The sequence below is a fragment of the Pholis gunnellus genome, assembly GCF_910591455.1.
Source record: "Pholis gunnellus genome assembly, chromosome: 2".
Taxonomy (NCBI): domain Eukaryota; kingdom Metazoa; phylum Chordata; class Actinopteri; order Perciformes; family Pholidae; genus Pholis; species Pholis gunnellus.
This window is the reverse complement of record NC_136536.1, coordinates 26813068-26825467: the sequence shown is the minus strand read 5'-3', so window position 1 is coordinate 26825467 and position 12400 is coordinate 26813068. Positions and strand designations below refer to the sequence as shown.

Below are 12400 nucleotides of genomic sequence, written 5' to 3'. Positions count from 1 at the left end.
AGGAGAGACAAAGCCAGGGAGGGAGCACCTGCCGGGGGCTTTGTGTCTCTTAATAAGGCACACTACTGTCTGTGAGCGCAGACTACACCCCCCCACCCCCCACCCACCCACACACCTACCCCCACCCACCCACAAAGCACACTGAGAGGAACTGCAGATAATCCAGATAAACACACGGACACAGCTCAGCCAAAGTTTATACGAGACTTCTGCCATCTCAGTTCAACTAATTAAGTGGTTATCTTAGGTTTGTGTTCTTAGTGTCAAATGTCCGTCGTCATACTAAAAAGTCAAGGTGGAAGAAACCAGCTGCGATGTTTGTGTCACGTATCCTTCAAATCACACTTTTGTTTCTAAAAATGCATTGAAACAAGGGAGAAGGACTATAATGAAGTAAAAACATGCAGCAAAAAGAGAGAAATAAGCTTCTTTCCATTTCTCCTTCATGGTGTTGTGAACTTTATTACATTCATTGTTTGTCAGATGAAGCTTAAGGAAGTCACCTGTTCATATGAGTAGGCAGCGTGTGTCTCTCTGTGTGTGTACGTTTCAACACATATGAAGGCAGCATAGCTTTATGGTTGAATGGGACTGTCAGTCGTAAAAACGTGGCAGCACTCACGTGAGACAAATGGAGATGGTCTCCTTCTCTGACATGTTCTTTATGGAGGCCCCTGAGGGCCAAGGCCATGCAAGCGGGTGCTATACCTGAAGAGGAGCATGACAAGAATGCTTTCTACATCTCATCTCATTCACAGAGTGAAGCAAAAGACAGTGTTTACTCCACCATGGTTGTGTGTGTGTGTGTGTGTGTGTGTGTGTGTGTGTGTGTGTGTGTGTGTGTGTGTGTGTGTGTATGTATGGGGGGTCGGGGACACCCATACAACAAACTAGGAAACAGAAAATTATTTTAAAAATAATAATAAAGAAAGGAAAAAGAAAGTAGGAAGGAAAGAAATAAAATATGGCTAATAGGCCTCTTTTGAACTCACATGGGTACAGCCAACAAGATGGCTGCCACCTTAAGAATAAGTTAATTTTAACTTTTTCTGTGAAACTAGGCGTACTTGTAAGTAATTGTGTGCTCACCTCAACTGCTCTAACCGTCAGTACATAACGTTCATGTTGAAGGCAAGGTTGGTGATCTTGAGGAACTTGCAAGAGTATGCTAGATTTTAAAAAGCATCCAACTGAAAAACAAAACCCAGTGTTGACAACGTTTTTCCATTGAAAGCAGCTAGCAGCACAAGCTTCAAAAGTAGCATAATCTAGCAAGAAAGTCACCAAGTCGGCAACAATGAGCACCTGTCCCTTCAGACCTCCCTCCCAAGCCCTTCCCCCAAAACTATCATCAGTGGCGGGCCATGCATTTTATACCTGGGCCTGAACTGTAAAAATGATGCTCAACACCTACAAATACACTATGAGTGCAGATACATGAATACCCGCATGACAGGATGCGGCGGCACTAACAAACAATGAGTCAAAATCAATTCAGCTAAAACATGAATTCCGCCACACACTCAAGAGCACGGGCCATTCAAATATGATTCATATCAGAGGGAACAATATTACCCATATCATGAAAATGACACGATAGACAAATTAACAGAGTAGTAACGATCACTCCCTCCAGGAAATACACGACTACATAGTTCTTGTTACTGACGGATTTACTCGTCTGTCAACACCGAGACGAAAAATGAGTCCACTTGAAAACACAAGAATCTTCAAAGTAGATCACTTAAAATCTTAAACGTAAATGTAACACTTTATCTTTAACACTTTGCGCAGAGTATATATAAATTCCAGCACATTATTTTTCATAGGTTTGCTGGATAACACCATCCTGAATTGATCCAGTCCGAGCTAAGAGTTGACACAGAGCTCCCTCACTGGAGACAGAAGCAATACACATGTTGAGTAGAGATGTGGTGCTCACAGGTACATGGAGGGTGACCAATCCAACTGAGAGGGAATATACTTTTTTTCTCCCACAGTCACAAAACATATTCCTGGAGAGATGTCTTTTAAATAGACACTTGCCTGATAGATAGTGTATTATAGAAGCCATTACTATCACAGATCATGCACCAGGAGAACTACTTATTAATGTAACTTTGGATACTGTTTTAATTAATATTGGCAGTACTGGGAAATTACAACAGTTTCGGAAGCTTCAAAAGCATATGAGGGGCATTTATAGCACAGGCTGCTAAAAGAGAGAGTAGGGTTGAAGAACTAGAAAAATAAATCAAGGAAAGGGAACTAAAACTGTTCCAATTAGCAATTCCAGGAGCTCTGCAAGCTCAAATTTCAGTTACACAAGATATATGACAAAAAGGCAGAATATGCACTGTATAAGAAAAAAGTAAGTTTTAATGAAGGGACATTTTTACCAATATGATACCTGTACATAAATAGGAGGATAGACAGTCAATAAATTAGGTATTTCGGCGATACAATGAAATAATATATACATCGACAATGTCTACTACTAACATCAGGAGATGTTTACGAAGGGATGTAAAGCCCCAAATTCGAACGAAGCTTTAATTTCAGTAAATTCCAAAACGCGTTGGGAAGCAGCAGATCCATCAAATTTCAGACTCAATCTCGACAGCAAAATTATGACCAAAACCTTGGACGTGCTTCTGCAAGGGTTATTACCAACCATCATTCACCGTAACCAAACAGGGTTTATGAAAAATAGATCCTACACCGACAATATTAGAGTATTGTTACACCTAACATTGGTTAGGCTAACGTACTCTGCTAATGTTAGCTCCACAGGTTTTTATGTAAGAAAGTAACGTTTTAGAAACGTATATCCCCATTTCTTCATTCTTTATAAACTTCACTGAGAAATGTTATTTATTTTATTGACATTTTATTTTTGTTTCAAGTGAGATATCAATGTAAACAATAAAATAATAATTAAAATATAAATACATTCTAATCCTGTTCTGAATCTATTTAAAAAATTCTATATATGATTTTAAAAGCAAATATTTTGTCATGTAGAAGAGCAGAGTATTGATAAGAGAAGCTCCTAGTTGTACTTAACCCCTGAAGATAACTTTCCCTACCTGGAGGCCAGCAGAGTTCCCCTAAATGCTTAGAAAAGGAGGGGTGAGCTGAGAGGTTGCAATCTGCAACCTCACCACTAGATTTTACTAAATCTTACACACTGTTCCTTGAAGGCACAAACAGAATAATCCTAACGTCATTGGTTAAACTTTCATCATTGATCTTTGTTGCATGTCATGCTGCAGTCTTTCTCCACACATTTCTTGTATGCCTCTACACGTCAGAGAATACACGTTATCTTATTTTCTCATTGCATAGCTACTGTCTTCCTCAGTTCCTCTGCTTCCAGCCTGCAGCGCTGCTTCCAGTGCAGCTTGTTTTAAGTAGAGCTTTTATCCAATCAGATTTCACCCCTATGTCTCTAGGTAAGAAGAGAGGCCTGAGGCCTGCAGGAAACCCTTTTCAGTTTAAGGCAATGGGGACGATATTGTTGATTGTCATAGTCTTCAACCAATCAGATTTTTAGTTTGACAGGTTGGACGTATACTTTGATGTGCTTAGAGCTTCCGGGTGGCCTACCCGAGTACTTCAGCATTAACGTGCGCCGTGATTGGTCAGTGGGCTAGCATGACTGTTGAGGAACTGAAGTTAGCTAGCAGAACTTAGTAGTAGTAGTAGGAGTTCAAATTGAAAGTTATGACATTTTATAGCATTTTGCTTGGTGTAGATTCTTTTTTTTTTTACCTAGCTTTGTTTTTTTAACACTCAATGGCTGAAGGAGGAGGCGAAACGGATTTCTCGAGAAGGACATTTCAAGAAAAGCTGGACATCAGCCCTGACCCAGCCAGGAAAAGGATTTGTGCGCCAGTTTCAGTCCAGCAACTACAAACGGTATTCCTAGCTAACAGCGTTGGAGAAGTGTTATGGCTAAGAATGCGTTTTATTTGCGACTGAGCATCTTGGTGTCTTGGTGTTGGAGATATGCTGGATTTGCTAACCTGAGTTGGCTAACCAAGGCAGCAACAAGACACCATAGCGCAACAGGACACTTACAAGCTACGGTGCTTTTGAAAACCTTTGCTGAGACCCGAGTAGATCTACAACTCAACGAACATGTTCAGAGGAGGACCTCTGGCTAGAACTGAACAGCACCGATGTTCTGTACAATCGCGTCATTAAACTCTTTGTTAACAAAGAAAGGAGGATGGACTTTGTCTTTAAATAGTGAACAGCAGCTTTGGTAAGTAAACTGCTTTTGTTTTTTTACATCTGCAGTAGCATTACTACTGTGTTCATTTGTCTATGGTGTCGTTTTTTATGATATGGTTAATATTATTCCCTTTGATATGAATAATATTTGAATGGCTCGTGCTCTTTAGTGTGTGGATGAAGGCGTGTTTTAGCGCCGCAGGTTTGCTGGATTGATTTGTCATGCTTTGTTGTCAAATAAATAAATGTGACTGGTTCTTGTAAGTTTGTTCTTGTCATTGTGTTAATTACATTGATTTTGACTATATGCATTGTCTGTTAATGACGAAGCATCCCGTCAAGCGCATATTCATGTATCTGCACTCTGCAGTCCAATCAGGAGAGACTTGTTTAGAATTTAACAATGATTTATTATACAAGCATAAAATATGAATAGTGCAAAGTTTTTGGCGATTGGACTATGCACAACGCCCCCATATCTTAAGCACAAGCCCTATTTTTAGGCCTCTGCTCGAAAATTGCATACCCATACTAAAGAGAGTGTAAATCTCTAACTACAAGGTCTATTTGAATAATTTTGATGTTATAATAATGTGAGATTTGTGAGATTTGATCAGATGTGTAAATATCAGTGTATATGTTACTGGTTAAGAGTAAATAAAGATGGAACACAGCTCAAATTGAAAAGTTTCAGGTTTACCTGAAAAAAAAGCACTTTTATTGATATTATTTATTTGAAACAATGCAGCTGAAAGCCTAAACAAATTTATTTGGCTTTGATAAAGTGAAGCAGGACAAAGTTAGAGAGGTTTTGGTACAGAGAGGTCAGGTGGGGTCAAGCAAAATTGTCATTTTGGAACCAGCTGTTCCATTGTACTTTTAATACTATATAACTATACATTTCACTTGTTTTATCACTAATAGTGTTCAATCTATCCAAATACAGCAGTTTGGGAGACAGAATCCTCTCTAAGGCTGTAAACCATGAATCCATTCTCGTCTGACTGCAGTTTGACTGTGTGTATGTGAGGCTTTGTGAGCCTATGATTGGTCAATTTTAGAAAATGACACCTCTTTAGACGCGTCAGAGTCTCAGGAATGCAGTAGTAGTAGTCTGGTATTGATTGACAGAGTCTTTAGCCAGTAAAAATCGAAAAACCACCGCCCACACCGAGCGTAAAATTCCACTCCCCAAAAGTCTAAGCCCTTACCCCGGGGTCCCACAAGCTAGGTTGACCCCCCTTCTACAGGAAACAGATGAGAAACACACAGGATATACGTAGCAACAGTGTTTAGCCGACAAACGGGGAATTATGCCGGTCTTTACATGATCCAGCTAAAGGTGAGACGCTGCTAAGATTTTTTTTCGGTGAAGCGGTTTGTTGTTCTGCCGTTTGTTTGCTCACAGCTCTGTACTGGTTTCACAGAGAGAAATTCTGAAGATATCTCTGGATTCTGTGTCGAATTCTCATGCTCTGTGATGTATTGGTGGTCCGTTTTTTTTTTTATATCGAAGCGTGCATAGCTCGCCGACTCGTGACGAAAAATACGTGATATTGTGGTACATCTTCTAGTTGCTTATATTAGTTGTGTATAATTGTGTTTGGAGTGTGTAAAACGTGACTTACATGATAGTGTTGCCCAGATGTTGCTGTTTAATCTGGTATATAACATGTATCCATGCATTTTTTTCGCTCTCGATATGTACATTTTTTTGACGGTATATGCGGTTTAAGTAATATCACCGAGGGTAGGGATACTGAGGTCCAATAAGGCCTAATCCCCCAAAATATATATATTTTTAAATAAAATAAATACCTTACATACTGCCGTAGTGAATTCCTAAGCAAAATAGAAAATTAGTCATGAGAGAAAATGTAAGGGTAGAATTTGCTAGGGTGAGATTGCATGAGTTGATGTTAAACCAGAGTTAAGAGGTAAAGTTAATCAAAGCAAAGCATAGGTGAATGTCTCGATGGACCACAGACCAGGATACGGGGGTCTCGATAGACCGCAGAAACAGGATAGTGCGGGTATAGATAGCCCATAGTAAAGTATGGTAGGGTAGGATTTCAACAGATCCCGAAATTGATAGAGAGGTCTCGACAGACTGCAGGACAAGGATAGGTTGGGTCCTGTTAGACTGCAGAACAGAATAGTCGGGTTCAAGTGAGAACGCAGAACAGAATAGTTGGGGGTCAACTAACCCTAACCCTAACCCTAACCCCTAACACAAATAGACCGGGTTCGCTTGAATCCTGACGGGTCTCACTCAGACTCAGATTTCTTTTCTTTTGGGAATGGAAAACGGTCACGTTAGACCAGGAAACAGACACGTTAAGCCAGGTCACGTGAGACCAGGAGATTGAGAAACAGTGTTAGACCAGTCAAATGGAGAACATGGTCACGTTAGACCAGAGAATAGAGTAAGCTAAACGAAGAGCCGGGAGGGCACACTATTATACTGTGATGAGAGAATATCCATTTGCACACTAGAAATGCGATAAATATCTTTAGTGTTACTATAAGGAACATTTCAAGAATGATATAATGCTATCTCCTGCTATGAGACAAATAACGTGATCTACCAATAATGCAAGAACAGACGTGAACATGACACCACCACCAGTTATATGCATGCCTTACCGGCTCTTTGAGGCATAAATGATCTTTGATTTTCGAGTATTGTGTTGAGTCGGCAGATGTAGGATGTGAAGGCAGAGGATGACCAATGTCCCATTTTTGTAGGGTTGTAGCGGAGATGCCTTGGTTAGCCGCCAAAGTAGCAGCCCCTATTCTAACAGAGTGCCCTGAGTATAGCTAAGGTGATAAGTTGATTCTAGTGAGAATAACCTCGAAATGCTAGTTAACCATGTTTTAGATAAAGGAACTTTACCTGGGGTAAGAAATAGTGGAGAAGTGGAGTAAGTAATAGGTCTTAACTGGAGGAACTTAAGCATGGATTTCAACGGGCAAAACCCAGAGTCTATACAAGCCACAATTACTGTGCAAGCGCCTCCGCATGTGTTTAAGCCATAAATTACCAGCCAGGTCACATTCACCTGGGAAATGAGCAAATGGTCACGTTAGACCGGGAGATTGAGAAACAGTCTGTTAGACCAGAAAATGGAGAAAAGGATCACATTAGACCAGAATAGTGTGAATCCAACAGACTTGAGTGCAATGGCATTATACCGTGATGAGCGAAGGTTGATGACGGGTGCCGCGCTGACCTGCATGTCAGGTCTTTGTGCGATCACTTGAATGGTGTAACATTCTACAACAAGCTGGTGATTTTCACTGATTCACTAAAACGTTGACACGGATGCAGGCCATCCGTGGGTTTGGGGGGTTCTGTCAAGGCCAGTGTTTTGCGAGACACGAAGGGTAACTCAAGCTCATTAAAGCCTTAAAAATGTGTGTGGTAAGTCAAGATGCTATGTCGAGCGAGCAGGAGAGGAAAAGAGTGTTCCTAGGGGATGAGCCTGAATCAGAATCAGAACCATTTATTGCCAAGGTATGTTGTACATACAAAGAATTTGACATGAGGGGTGGTGTATAACATTAAACAAACAACAACAATCAACGCAGTCTAAAAAGTAGAAACATTAAAATTTACAGTAAAATATAAAATAAAGTAAAATATACAGTAAGTGTAATGTAAAAGTGTCGATCGTATTTAAGGAAGAAACCTAGAGGGGATGTGCAGGGGAGATATTGTCTTTGGGATGACAGAGTCTGTGGGAGTCCCGGGCTTTGTTGATGAGCCCAACTGAAGACGGGAAAAAACTGTTCATGTGGCGTGAGGTCTTGGTCCTGATGGACTACAGCCTCCTGCCAGATGGAAGGGGCTCAAACTGTTTGTGTCCAGGGTGAGAGGGGTCGGCTACAATCTTTCCTGCTCGCTTCAGGGTCCTTGAAGCGAACAAGTCTTGGAGGGACGGCAGATTGCAGCCAATCACCCTCTCAGCAGAGCGAATGAGGAGCTGCAATCTGCCCATGTCAACAATGGCTGTGTAGAAGTGCACCATCATTGTCTTTGGCAGGTTGAATTTATTCATCTGCCTCAGGAAGTACATCCTCTGCTGAGCCTTCTTGGTGATGGAGCTGATGTTAAGTTCCCACTTGAGGTCCTGGGTTATGATTGAGCCCAGGAAGCAGGAGTCCACAGGGTGATAGGGGCTGGTGGGGCTACGTTCTTCCGGAAATCCACAAACATCTCCACTGTCTTTAGAGCGTTGAGCTCTAAGTTGTTCAGACTGCACCAGGTCACCAGATGGTCAATCTCCCACCTGTAGGCGGACTAATCCCCACCAGAGATGAGTCCAATGAGGGTGGTGTCATCCGCAAACTTCAGGAGCTTGACGGACTAGTTTCTGGGGAGTCCATATGCTGGCTGTTGAAGTGAAGGGCCAAGTTGACTGTGTAGTCTACAGACCTGTTGGCTCTGTAGGCGAACTGCAGGGGGTCCAGGAGAGGGTAGGTGAGGGTTTTTAGGTGGGACAGGAAAGGCGCTCAAAAAAGGCATGTGCCCCTGCTGGGCTGGGGGAGGGGGACCTGGTGGTCTGGGGCTGGTTGATGGAGCCATGGTGGGATGGAGTCAGGTCAGGACTGTCCCATTGTCTTTCAAAACGACAGTAGAACTCGTTAAGCTTGTTTGCCAGGCATAGGTCGTTCATGGAGTGGGGGGCTTTAGGCTTGTAGTTGGTGATCTGTCTGAGACCTCTCCAGACAGAAGCAGAGTCACTTGCTGAGAGCTGGTGTTGCAGTTTCTCAAAGTACAGTCGTCTCTCACCGCCTTGCTAAACCTGTATTTTGACTCTTTATACAAGTCCTTGTCCCCAATCCTAAATGCCTGTTCCTTGTGCAACCTTAGCTGTCTGAGTTCTGCTGTAAACCAGGGTTTTTCGTTGTTGTAACTCACCCTGGTGCTTGTTGGAACACAGCAGTCCTTACAGAAGGACAGAATGGAGCTATTTATACTTTATGTATAAATGTACAAGTATGGATTTGCCACTTATCTGTCCCAGTTTCCTGTAAGGAGTCACAAGAACGCGGTTGTGGCAGATTACTGGATGCAGAGCACCTGGTCCTGAAGCTCTGAGGAATAACAGTCCTACTCCAGTGTTGTTCTCCTGCACACATTAACTCATCTCTGCCAGTGCTGCCCGTTTAAACTTCTGTTTTGGTCTTTTACTTCCGCTGACCATGCCCCACACTTCATAACACACGCATTCCCGTTTACATTACTCATGTTACTGACTGACACACTACACAATTGGTAGCCGTTTCTTTACTTTGTTATCATAAATACCTTTAATATCCCATCCTCCCTTGTGTCCTTCCGTATTTATCATAGCTTGGGAGCCGGGTTACGACATGGCGTTCTCCAAAACACAGAATGTGTACAGTTTAACCAGCCGTTAACCAATATGGACAGACTCTTAAATGTTCATTCATCTAATGCAGTTTAAAAATAAAGTACCTAATTTTAGTAAAATTAATGGAACTGACTTGTCATGCAGCTTTAAAATTCAGTGCAATCAGGGTGAAGCGATGTAAATGAAAGTATGACATTACATCGTATCTTATAAAAGAGAATTGTGTGCAGCAACGTTATTTGTGGTTATTTAACCACTTGATTCAGCTCTATTCCTCTCTGTTTACTTCATAGTTGAGCAGTAAAATCAAGTGATGGGATTCTGATTATTGAGCTCGTAGCTCATATCTGTGCCTTTTAAAAATATATATATATTTTTGGATTGAGTCGGTGCATCTGCTCAAAAGATTTAGCTTAGTCACGTAGTGGCGCTTCACATGGCTGCTTTGAATAAATCGTAATGGTCTGGACATATGAGACACACTGGGTTTAAGATGCAAATTCTTAAAAGCTTCTGTTATGTAATTTAATCTAGAAATGCATCCCTTACTTTAATTGAAATGAGATATTATTCATTTGACTTCTTGATTTGATAATCAGCTGTTGACTACGTACAAACGTCGACACAACTGTTAGGCTATACTTCAATTTATATGGGACTAAATCATCACGCACGTTAGACAGGCTGTGATGTTCCTTTGCATGAGGAAATTCTCTCAAACTGGACTTTATTGACTTTTATTTGAATACCCTGCTCTATGCGCTGTTATTCTCTGAAACACCAGAGGCGTACAAACAACATGAACTGTGAAGAATAAAAGACGAGTGTTACTCATAGACTGAACATCGATGTTGATACCTGACTCTTCCTGAAACGATCAAAGTCGGAATCCATCATTGTCTTAGTTACCCACAACTAGATGTTAGAGGGGTAAGGGAAATTGTATCGCCTCGCATCTCCTTAGAGCTGAAATGACAACTGACAGCAGCAGAGAGGAGACAGCAACGATGTGATTGGCTTAAGGAAACTGTGTGCAGCATCTGGTTGGTTACTTTAAAGTGAACTCAGCTGATAGAGTAATTACAAGGAGAGAGAGACAGAGATTATGTATGAAAAGGAGTGTAAAGATAGTCTTCCTGACTGAACTTGCGCTTAAGCTTCATTTGGTGTATTTGTAGGTGTTGAGCTTCATTCATGCAAAACAAATAACCTGTAGGGACATCTGATTCTCTGTTTGGGCTGTTGTTTTCTTTTACAAAGCAGGAATTATGGTCTGGAGAAATGGGGATTGTGTGGTCATTGCTTTAGCCCTGTTTGAATCAGTAGGGAACAGCTACCTTAACGCTGCGGGGAGAGTTTGTAGCTTGTGTGCTGCTGTTGATTTTCCTGCTAAGCTAGTTTAGCGTAGTGCGCCTCCCAGAACACACGAGCCTCACCAGAGTACAATGTTGCTCTTCCGTGGTCAGACAGCACGTTGTCTGTTACGTTGGGTGGGTTGCCAGGTTGAGCGCAGTGGCTCCACCAAGAGAACATTATATTTCCCACAATTTAAGTTTCTGCATTTTCCAAATGCAATAGTATAATTCAAACGTATTGTTTGATTCGTAATGCGTACCTAACCGTGAGCCTCGTACCTAACGATTCAATACGAATACGTGTATTATTACACCCCTAAAAACCTGTAGCTGTGGCGTCATAATGAGGTTATTAGGAGGTGGTTCACCTGTAGTAGGACAGCACTGAAGGCCCAGGTATAAAACACAGCCCGCAACTGGAAACAATAATTTGTAGTTTTAGCCAAAATTCTGAATCCGTGACAGTAATCGTTTTTGCTCATTCAGTAAAAATGATTTGGACGGCAGTAAATTATAATATTTTCATGAAAAGTTCCAAGGTAAAACTTTTGTATTTGGCAAGAAACCTGAGGCGGATCATCAGGGACTACTAATACGTTTGCTAAAAACAGTATGCAAACGGTGGTAAAGAAATGCATTTTGAAGTACATGGGATTTATTGTTTTCTTTTTGTTTTTCACCGTGGTATTGAGTTGGGTATTGAGAATTGTGGAATTTCACTGGTATTGGTATACAATTAAAGATAAATTTGTTGAATTTATTTCTGCTCTCATTTCAAATGGGAGTCAATGACATTTGTACTGGTGTATTGTGGTGCATTTTAACCACCCATAGTGTGACCCAGTAACCACACAGCTGACCAGTTTCTCTAAAATGAGTCAAGGCAACCCACCTCTGGCTCCAGTCCCAGACTCTGAGATCCACTGCCTCATAACTCGTTGGCCCTTAAAGTCTCCGCTCTTACGAGGATGAACATTTGCTACACTGTTTGAATTCTTTACAGGAAAAAACAAGCAAGAAGCCACCGATTAATAATGCAATTTTCGATCTAAATTCTTATTTATGTGAAGCAAAAAGTTCCCCTGAGATTCGTGTATTATTCATAAGCATCAGAGAGGAGGAAACAAATCATTTAGCACAGTGTGTGTCTCTGTTTGTGTGGATGCATTTGAAAATCCAGTACAGTAATGCGTCAGCATCTCTGTGTGTGTCCCTCATTGCAAGGGCTTAAATGTGTGCATTTCTGTGCATCTATAAGAATGCTTTTGCTTCATGTTTGAATAGTTTATGTTTGTGATATCTGTATGCCTTTGTGAGATTGAAGGAGAATTTGCATCTGTTTATGTGTGAATGTATGTATGTTTGTGCATTCAAGTGATTATGTGAGAGGGTAGGTATGTGTGAGCATGAATGTTAATGTGTGTG

The 12400-nt window shown here is 41.2% G+C and overlaps 1 protein-coding gene across 1 annotated transcript in view; it reads right to left on the bottom strand.

The window, feature by feature from the left end:
* The window catches only part of LOC306712385 (myelin transcription factor 1-like), a gene marked incomplete at its 3' end in the record, with an annotated part of 134258 nt that overhangs the window by 63553 nt on the left and 58305 nt on the right, over nt 1–12400 (bottom strand). The window lies entirely within an intron of this gene.